We start from the raw sequence: 8,860 nt of genomic DNA, 5'->3' as shown, positions 1-8,860 counted from the left end.
CCCACCTCAGCCTCCTAAAGTGCTAGGATTACAGGCATGAGCCACCGCACCTGGACGATTTCTATTTTCTTTCTTTTTTTTTTTTGAGACAGAGTCTCGCTCTGTCCCCAGGTTGGAGTGCAGTGGCGCAATCTCGGCTCACTGCAAGTTCCGGCTTCCGGGTTCATGCCATTCTCCTGCCTCAGCTTCCCGAGTAGCTGGGACTATAGGTGCCCACCACCACGCCCGGCTAATTTTTTTGTATTTTTATAGAGACAGAGTTTCACCGTGTTAGCCAGGATGGTCTCGATGTCCTGACCTCGTGATCGGCCGGCCTCGGCCTCCCAAAGGGCTGGGATTACAGGCGTGAGCCACCGCGCCCGGCTCCATTTTATTTCTATTGTGATTTGAGAGCATACTTTGTATGATTTCTATTATTTTAAATTTGTGGGGTTTTTTTTTCTTTTCTTTTTTTTTAGAGAGACAGGGTGTCAATCTGTCACTCATGCTGGAATGCAGTGATGCAATCATAGCACACTGCAACCTCGAAATCTTGGGCTTGTGAGGTCTTGCTGCCTCAGCCCCCTGAGTAGCTGGAACTACAGGTACACACCACAATGCCCAGCTATTTTTTTATTTTTAATTTTTTGGTTGAGAAAGGGTCTCGCTATATTGCCCAGGCTAGTCTTGAACACCCGGCCTCAAACAATCCTCCTGCCTTGACCTCCCAAAAGTTCTGGGATTACCAGTGTGATTGCCACACTCAGCCTTTTGAATTTGTTAAGGTGTGTTATATGGCCCAGAATACAGTCTATCTTGGTGCATGTTCCATGTCAGCTTGAGAAGAATGTGTATTCTGCTGTTATTGGATGAAGTATCTATAAATTTCAATTAGATCATATTGATTGATAGTGCTGCCCAGGTAAAAATCTATTTCAAATCTGTCCACATATCTTTCTCCACAATCACTATCCTAGCCCAAGCTATCATGGTCTCTTGCCTGGACTGTCTAACTGGATTCATAACTAGCCTCTTAGCTGACCTTCTTGTTTCTGGTTTTGCCTCCACTATAACCCATTCTCCACACATCAGACAGAGTAAGCTTTAAAAGACAAAATTCAGATCATGTCACTTCCAGCTCAAAATCCTCGAGTGGCTTTTCATTGTATCTGAAATAAAAACTAAATGTCTTCCATGGCTGGCATGGCCCTACACCATCTTACTCCAGAACTTCTTTCCTACCTCATCTAGTACCAGTCTTTCCTCTTGCTGCTTCCAGTTGGACTTCTTTCTGAATTCCCTTGAATACACCAAGCTCATCTCTTACCCTGGGATCCCACGCCTTTGGGTCCTCATGAAATGACTGATGACTTCTTGTCATTCAGGCTTACCTCAATTCTCACCTCCATGGAGAATCCTTCCCTGACTAACCTATTTCATCTTGTTCTCCATCCTTACCCTATCATACTACCTTTGTACTGTTTTTTGTTTTATTCATTTGTTTTCATAACACTTTTGACTTTTTGAAATGTTCTTGTTCATATATTTGTTTGGTTGTTTGTGTCTGTTATCCTTTCTCTAAAATGTGAGCTCTAGGAGAGCAGGGATCTTCTTCACCACTAAGTAGCCAGAACCTAGAACAGTGCCTGACACCCAGATATTTACTGAGTGGCTGCACTTCTACTTGAACATTTCCAGTGACTTGGAATTGACTACTTTGGTCCGTGGGGTGGCTAGTGCTTCTTTGGATAGTTTTGTATGTTAGAAATTTCACCTATCTTCTTGAACTAAATGCTGCATTCTTGACCATATAAACAGATTAGAAGAGAAAAATGTATGATCATTAGAAAAGATGCTGAGGAAGCATTTGATAAAACTTAACTCCTGTTCATAACAAAAGAGGTTCTTAGCAAGCTGGGCACGGTGGCTGACACCTGTAATCCCAGCACTTTGGGAAGCTTAGATGGGAAGATCGCTTGAGCCAAGTTCCAGACCAGCCTGGGCAACATGGTGAAACCTCATCTCTACAAAAAATAGCCAGGTGTGGTGGCACACACTTCTGGTCCCAGCTACTTAGGGGGGCTGAGGTGGGAGAATCGCTTGAGCCTGGGAGGTCAAAGCTGCAGTGAACTGTGATGGCGCCACTGCACTCCAGCCTGGGCAACAGAGCAAGATCCTATCTTAAAAAAAAAAAAAAAAAGGAATGAGAGGAAACTTCCCCAACCTGATAAACAGTAAAGAGTATCCTCCAAAATCCTCCGAATACTCCAGTGAAGACCATGTCTAATGATGAAACATTGACACCTTTCCCCTTTAACATAAGTAACAGCACAAGGATGCCCATTATCATCCCTTTTGGTCAGAATTGAACTGGAGATCCTGCACAACAAGGCAAAGAAACAAAACAACAGGAATACGGATTTAGAAGGAAGAAACAAAACTGTCATTTAAATCTGCCTTCTTGGGCAGCTCACGCTTGTTACACCAGCACTTTGGGAGGCTGAGGCGGACAGATCACTTGAGGTCAGGAGTTCAAGACCAGCCTGGCCAACATGGTGAAACCCTGTCTCTACTAAAAATACAAAAATTAGCCAGGCGTGGTGGTGTGTGCCTGTAATCCCAGCTACTCGGGTGGCCAGGGCAGGAGAATTGCTTGAACTTGGAGGCAGAGGCTGCAGTGAGCTGAGATCACGGCACTGCACTCCGGCCTGGGCAATGAGAGTGAGACTCTGTCTCAAAATACATAAATAAATACATAAATCTGCCTTTTCATAAATCGTACTCACTGGTCCTTCTTCTTTTTTCTGGAGGCCCACAGAACAAAGCTGTCCCCTCTTCTGCATGGTAGCCCCAGGTCTTCTTCCCTCTCTGGGCCTCGATCACCTCATCTGTAAAATAAGGCTATCCAAAAAGCTCCTTGTGTTTCTATGCTTCCATGCTCCTCTGAGTCCATATCCTCCTTCCTACAGGCAAGGCATCTCCGTTTCCCTAATAGCGATGATTTCTACATCCCTCCTTTCCTAGCAACATACTCCATTTTGTTTTGTTTTGCTTTGTTTAAATATGGTGCCCAGAACTGGAGCAGAAGGTGAAGAAAGGCGAGGGCACAAAAAGATGAAAATAGAAGGAGTTAGACTGAAAACAGAGCTTGAAAATGGTAGAGAGAGGCAGCCAAGGGGAAGGGCTTGGGGGAGGGAGGACAGAAGAGGCAGGGGACAGCCTCTGAGACAGAAGTGGCCTGGTAGAGCCAGCTTGTGGGTAGTGCCCGATCTCCTTATTTCCCTGGGAGGGGAGGAAGGTCCCCTCCATAGTTTGGGAGACGGTGATGGGCAGGGAGACGGTGATGGGCAGAGTCTGTGGTCAGCCACAGCCCTGGGTGGCTCTGCCAGTCCTCCCTTCCAGCTTTCCTCCTCCTGGACTCCAGGACTGTCTCTCTCCCAGAGCTGGGGTGGGGGTAGGGACAAGGGGCATTGACAAAAGCCAGCTCCAGATGGGAAGGGGAACTGCACAGCATCGGGTCCCTGTCCAGGAGGCAGGAGCAGCCGCCACAGTGGGAGGGAGCAGCAAGCCAACAGCTGAGTGCGACAAGGCCTGGGTTATTTTTTTTCCAGTTTGTTGGCATGTGGGTGGATTTTTTCTCCTTTTTTCTTCTCTCCTGCTCTCTGCCGTTTCCACAGAGATGTGGGAGTTTGCAAATTTGTCTCAGTGGAGGGGAAAGGCAAGAGCTGATTTTGGGGGTCCTTGTCAGGGACCAGGGGAACGGAGAAGGGCACTGCAATTTTGGCAGCAGAAAAAGCAGGACCCATTCCCTGGCGGCATCCCTGGGGCGAAAAAGGCTCTCACTTTCTCCTTTTGTCTTGAGGCTGCAGGGATGCCTTCTCACCTCTCCTCAGCTCTTGGCTCTCAAATCCATCCCACCTGGTGATTGCAAAAGCCTCCCTCTGCTTCCTTTCTTGCTCTACAGTGCCAAATACACTTTCCTTAGGGCCCTGGACCAACTAGGGCCACTCCTGAGACTCTTCTGACCAGAGGCCACTCTCCTTGTTAGTATCCCTGGGGGTTGGGCTTGCGGGGAGCCGAGGAGCTTTCCTTTTTTGAGCTATACATTTAAGGGATAAAAAACGGTACCTATAGCACATGCTAGGTGTCAAATGAATGTTTCAGGCTTTCAGAGGAGGAAGTTTTCTGAAAGGATTAAGGGGTGAGTACTTTAGCGAGTCTGGAGGACATGGGACCCAGACAAACTGACAAAGTAGCTGAGGGCATGCCAGCCAGGGGCAACAGTGCCCGGGGCTGTGGGCCTGGACACCTAGATGCTGATTCTCATTCTGCCATTAATTTGTAACGTAATGCTGAAGAAGGAAATTCTTTCCCTTCTTTTGGGTTTTGTTTCCTCATCTGGAAAATGGGCTGGATCTCTAAAGCTCTACAGATCTGTGGAGACTGAATCCTGATTCCTGGCATCGAGGGTTTGGAGCCGTGTAATGAGATCATGTGTATACGAGTGCATTGAACACCATCAAGGAGTAGGCTTGCCTGAGACTCAGAGGTTTCTTGAGATGTGGGTCTTTCAAGTGATAAAACAATCTTGGGCAAACGGGTATGGTTGATCTCTCAAGCAAGGACCACATCCACTAGTTGTTGTTATCATTATCATTATCATCATCATTATCATTATTATTACCACTAGAGGGCAATACTCTCTTATGCCTGGGAGTAGGTCTTACCCCACCGGAAAGGTGCAGAACTGATCCCTCATTCCAGGACCAATCAGATCTCTCTCTCTCTCTTTTTTTTTTTTTTTTTTGAGACAGAATCTCGCTCTGTTGCCAGGCTGGAGTGCAGTGGCGCGATCTCAGCTTGCTGCAACCTCTGCCTCCGGAGTTCAAGCGATTCCCCTGCCTCAGTCTCCCGAGTAGCTGGGACTATAGGCGCGCACCAACACGCCCGGCTAATTTTTTGTGTTTTAGTGGAGACGGGGTTTTACCATGTTGGCCAGGATGGTCTCGAACTCCTGACCTTAGGTGATCCACCCGGCTTGGCCTCCCAAAGTGCTGGGATTACAGGCGTGAGCCACCGCACCCGGCCCCAATCAGATCTCTCATTCTTTCTCCTGGAGAGCAGAATCCTGAGAAAGAGAGAGATTTGTGAACTCCGAATTCCAGGAGTTTCCTTTCAGTTCTGCCCTGTGGTCTCACTGCCGATTGTGCCCAAATCCAGATCAGCAGGTGGTGGCCAGGCTGTCCCACTGTGGCAGAAATGCCTGCTTCCTAGGGGACTGGGGAAATGGAGAGATGTTGACAAGTAGCTTTGGTTTGTCTGAACACAACGGGCGCTTTCATGAGGCTATACCGTTTGCGCCATGCTTTGATTGTCTGGCCATATATGCATTCTGCAAGGCTAGCCAAGGCCAGCTCCATAGATGCAGGAACTGGCCTCCTCCTTTCTAAAGAAATGATTTCGGCCAGGTGCGGTGGCTCACACCTGTAATCCCAACAATTTGGGAGGCCAAGGCACGCAGATCACCTGAGGTCGGTAGTACGAAACCAGACTTACCAACATGGAGAAACCCCGTCTCTACAAAAATACAAAATTAGCCGGGTGTGGTAGCACACGCCTGTAATCCCAGCTACTGGGGAGGCTGAGGCAGGAGAATCGCTTGAACCCGGGAGGTGGAGGTTGCAGTGAGCCGAGATCGCGCCATTGCACTCCAGCCTGGGCAACAAGAGTGAAACTCTGTCTCAAAAAAAAAAAAAAAAAGAAAGGAAAGAAAAAGAAAGAAAGAAATGGAAATGATTTCTCTATTACCTTATACTTCTTATCACATTGGATTGTAGTTATGATTTATCTGTCTACATACCCGATTAGGTTGTCAATTCATGCATTCAACAAACACAGACTGCTTATCCTGGGTTTTGGCCAGGCTTATGGTACACAGTGGGGAGCAAAACACAGTATCTGCCCTTGTAGAGCTAACAGTCTAATGAGGAGGTAGGAGATTAGCAAACCAAGAACTGCACAAATCAATATAGAATTACAAACTTGCTAAGTTCAGGAACGAAAAGGACTCACTGAGAGAATGTATCAGAGGGATCTGCCCAGTTTGGGAGTGAGAGAAAGGGCGACTGATGAGCCATCATTTGATCTGAGATTTGAAGGATGAATAGGCAGTTAAGTGGGCAAAGGCAGCAAAGAGAACTTTCCTCACCAAAGGAACAGCAGGTGTGCAGGGCCCGAGGTGGGAAGAGCCTAGCTCCCTGGAGGAACGTTTGCTTCTTGAGGGCACAGCTTGCCTCTGGTTTATCTTTTACTGTAGCTCCAGGTCTGGCACATAGAGAAACCAATAAATGTTTGTTGAACTGAATTGAATGAGATTTTGTTATGGAAAGCATCATAGGTTGGGGGTTGAAAGGCCTAGCTTCTGCTTGCAGCGCCTCTGGGCAATTCAGTTCCATTTTCCAACTGCTTACTGTTCACCTATAGTGGGCAAGAACCCACGGCCAAGCCTGGTTGGGGGATTGAAAGGTCAACAAAACTGTATCTGCCCTCCTCAAGCAGTCCTCCTGCCTCAGTCTCCAAAGTAGCTGGGACCACAGATGCATGCCACCACATCCAGCCAATCTTTTTTTCAGTGAGATAGGGCCTCACTATATTGCCCACACTGGTCTTGAACTCCTGCGCCTAAGTGATCCTCCCACCTTAGCTTCTCAAAGTGCTGGGATTACAGGCGTGAGCCACTGTGCCTGGCCAAAATTATCTTATTCAACTCCTCCAATTAGTGTTTCCATTCCTTAGGCAACAGACCCTCCTGCTGAGGTTGTCCAGCCACTATTTGAAGACCTCCAATGACAGTGAACTCCATCACAGCCCTGGTGGAGTAGTGAACAAGGAGACAAATCCTTTTCACTGTCTGAACCTCTTTTCATCCGGTTATAAAATGAGGGGTTTGGATTACATGATCTCTAAGGTTCTTTCCGCTCCAGCAGTGTTGACCTGTTCTTCCTTGAATAATAGCCAGTTAGATGGCAGTGGAGAGCAACGGAACGGATTTTTCGATTTCTCCTGCCCTGTAGGAGTTACATGCAGTAGGACTGGGGAAATGCAGGCTTGAGTTCTGTGTATGGACCATTCTTCCTTTTAGGAGTGTCTCAGGGGCTGTCAAGGTTCATCGCTTCTGGCTGGAATGTTCCAGTATTCAAAGGACCTTTGTTTCTTTTTTTCCTGTCCCCCCTCCTTACCTCCCGGCCAGACTTCTTTTCTACATCTAGGACTGTGTAGTGCAAATCAGGGCTGGAAGGAGCCTTTAAAATTATCTTTTTTTTTTTTTTTTCTTTTTTAGAGACAAGGTCTTGCCCTGTCTCCCAGGATGAAGTGCAGTGGCACAATTATAGTTCACTGCAGCCTCAACCTCCTGGCCTCAAGCAATCCTCCTGCCTCAGTCTCCTAAGTAGCTGGGACCACAGATGCATGCCACCACATTCAGCTAATTTTTTTTTTTTTTTTCGGTAGAGACAGGGTCTCACTACATTGCCCATGCAGGTCTCGAACTCTTGAGCTTAAGTGATCCTCCCACCTTAGCTTCTGAAAGTACTGGGATTACAGGCGTGAGCCACTGTGCCTGGCCAAAATTATCTTATTCCACTCCTCCATTTAGTGTTTCCATTCCCTAGGCAACAGACCCTCCTGATGAGGCTGTCCAGCCACTACTTGAAGACCTCCAATGACAGTGAACTCGCCATCTTCGCCAAGCATCGCCTGTGAGAGCTTTCTTCCCTCTGGGATCATCTCCTAGTAATTTTCACCGATTGCTTCTGGCTGTGCCCTTTGGAGCCAAGCAGAATAATTCCACTACATTGCCCCCCTGACAGCCTATTGGATATTTGAAGACAGTAATCATGTCCTCATAAGCCTGCTCTCCTCTAGGCCAAATATCATCTGTTCCTTCAAATGTTCTTCATTGTTTCAAATCCCCTTAGCATCTGTAAATATAGTTTAGTTTATGTAAGATTTATATCCCGCCTACTTTAAAGAGGATATTAGGCGACTCATCAGTTTATAACATGAAAGAAAGACAATTAGGGATAAAAATGTGGAAGAAAACAGACCAGAGACCATGTAAAGGAAGCACGAATAGATGTTGCCAGGTACCTAAAATGAACTGGATTATAATTGGACTCTGAATTTGGCTCAAAGTTTTATGGCAGCTAGGACAAAATTGGAAACACATTGGGTTATGTGGTTTTATGTTCTGACAGGATCAAGCTTACAAATCATCTTCAGAGAGAAAATTTTCCTAAAACGAAACCCCAGACTTGCCTATTAGACTTGCTTTCTGTGCAGCTGTTTGAGACCGATAGGTATTTTGGTTTCGTCTCACCCCTTCCCCCACTAGGGGAAAGGGGGCTGGAAGGATAATTAATTAATTAGCCAAATGCAGTCTCAGTTTTAAGCACTGCTATCTCTTTAGGGATCCCCACAGATAAGAGAATCTTCCTTTTCCCTTTCTTTTTTCTTCTATGTTCCTCACAGATGGCTACTTTCCTACCTTTCTGCCCTCTAAAGTCTGCAATCTTAAGACTCTTTGGAACACCAGACTGCGGGAAATAGCCTAAGAAAAGGGTCATAGCCTAGTGGTGACTGATCATAGCAATTATGTGCAAATCACTTGTCTCTGGTCCTCAGTGTTCTTATCTGGAGAAGGAATTCACCTGTAAGTTCCTTCCTTTCAGCTCTGATATTCTGGACTGAAAAGAGTCATAGCCTAGTGGTGACTGATCATAGCAATTGTGTGCAAATCACTTGTCTCTGGTCCTCAGTGTTCTTATCTGGAGAAGGAATTCACCTGTAAGTTCCTTCCTTTCAGCTCTGATATTCTGGACTG

Source organism: Mandrillus leucophaeus, unplaced genomic scaffold, assembly GCF_000951045.1.
Source record: "Mandrillus leucophaeus isolate KB7577 unplaced genomic scaffold, Mleu.le_1.0 Scaffold946, whole genome shotgun sequence".
In the NCBI taxonomy this organism is placed as follows: Eukaryota; Metazoa; Chordata; class Mammalia; order Primates; family Cercopithecidae; genus Mandrillus; species Mandrillus leucophaeus.
Note: the sequence above shows the minus strand (reverse complement) of the source record.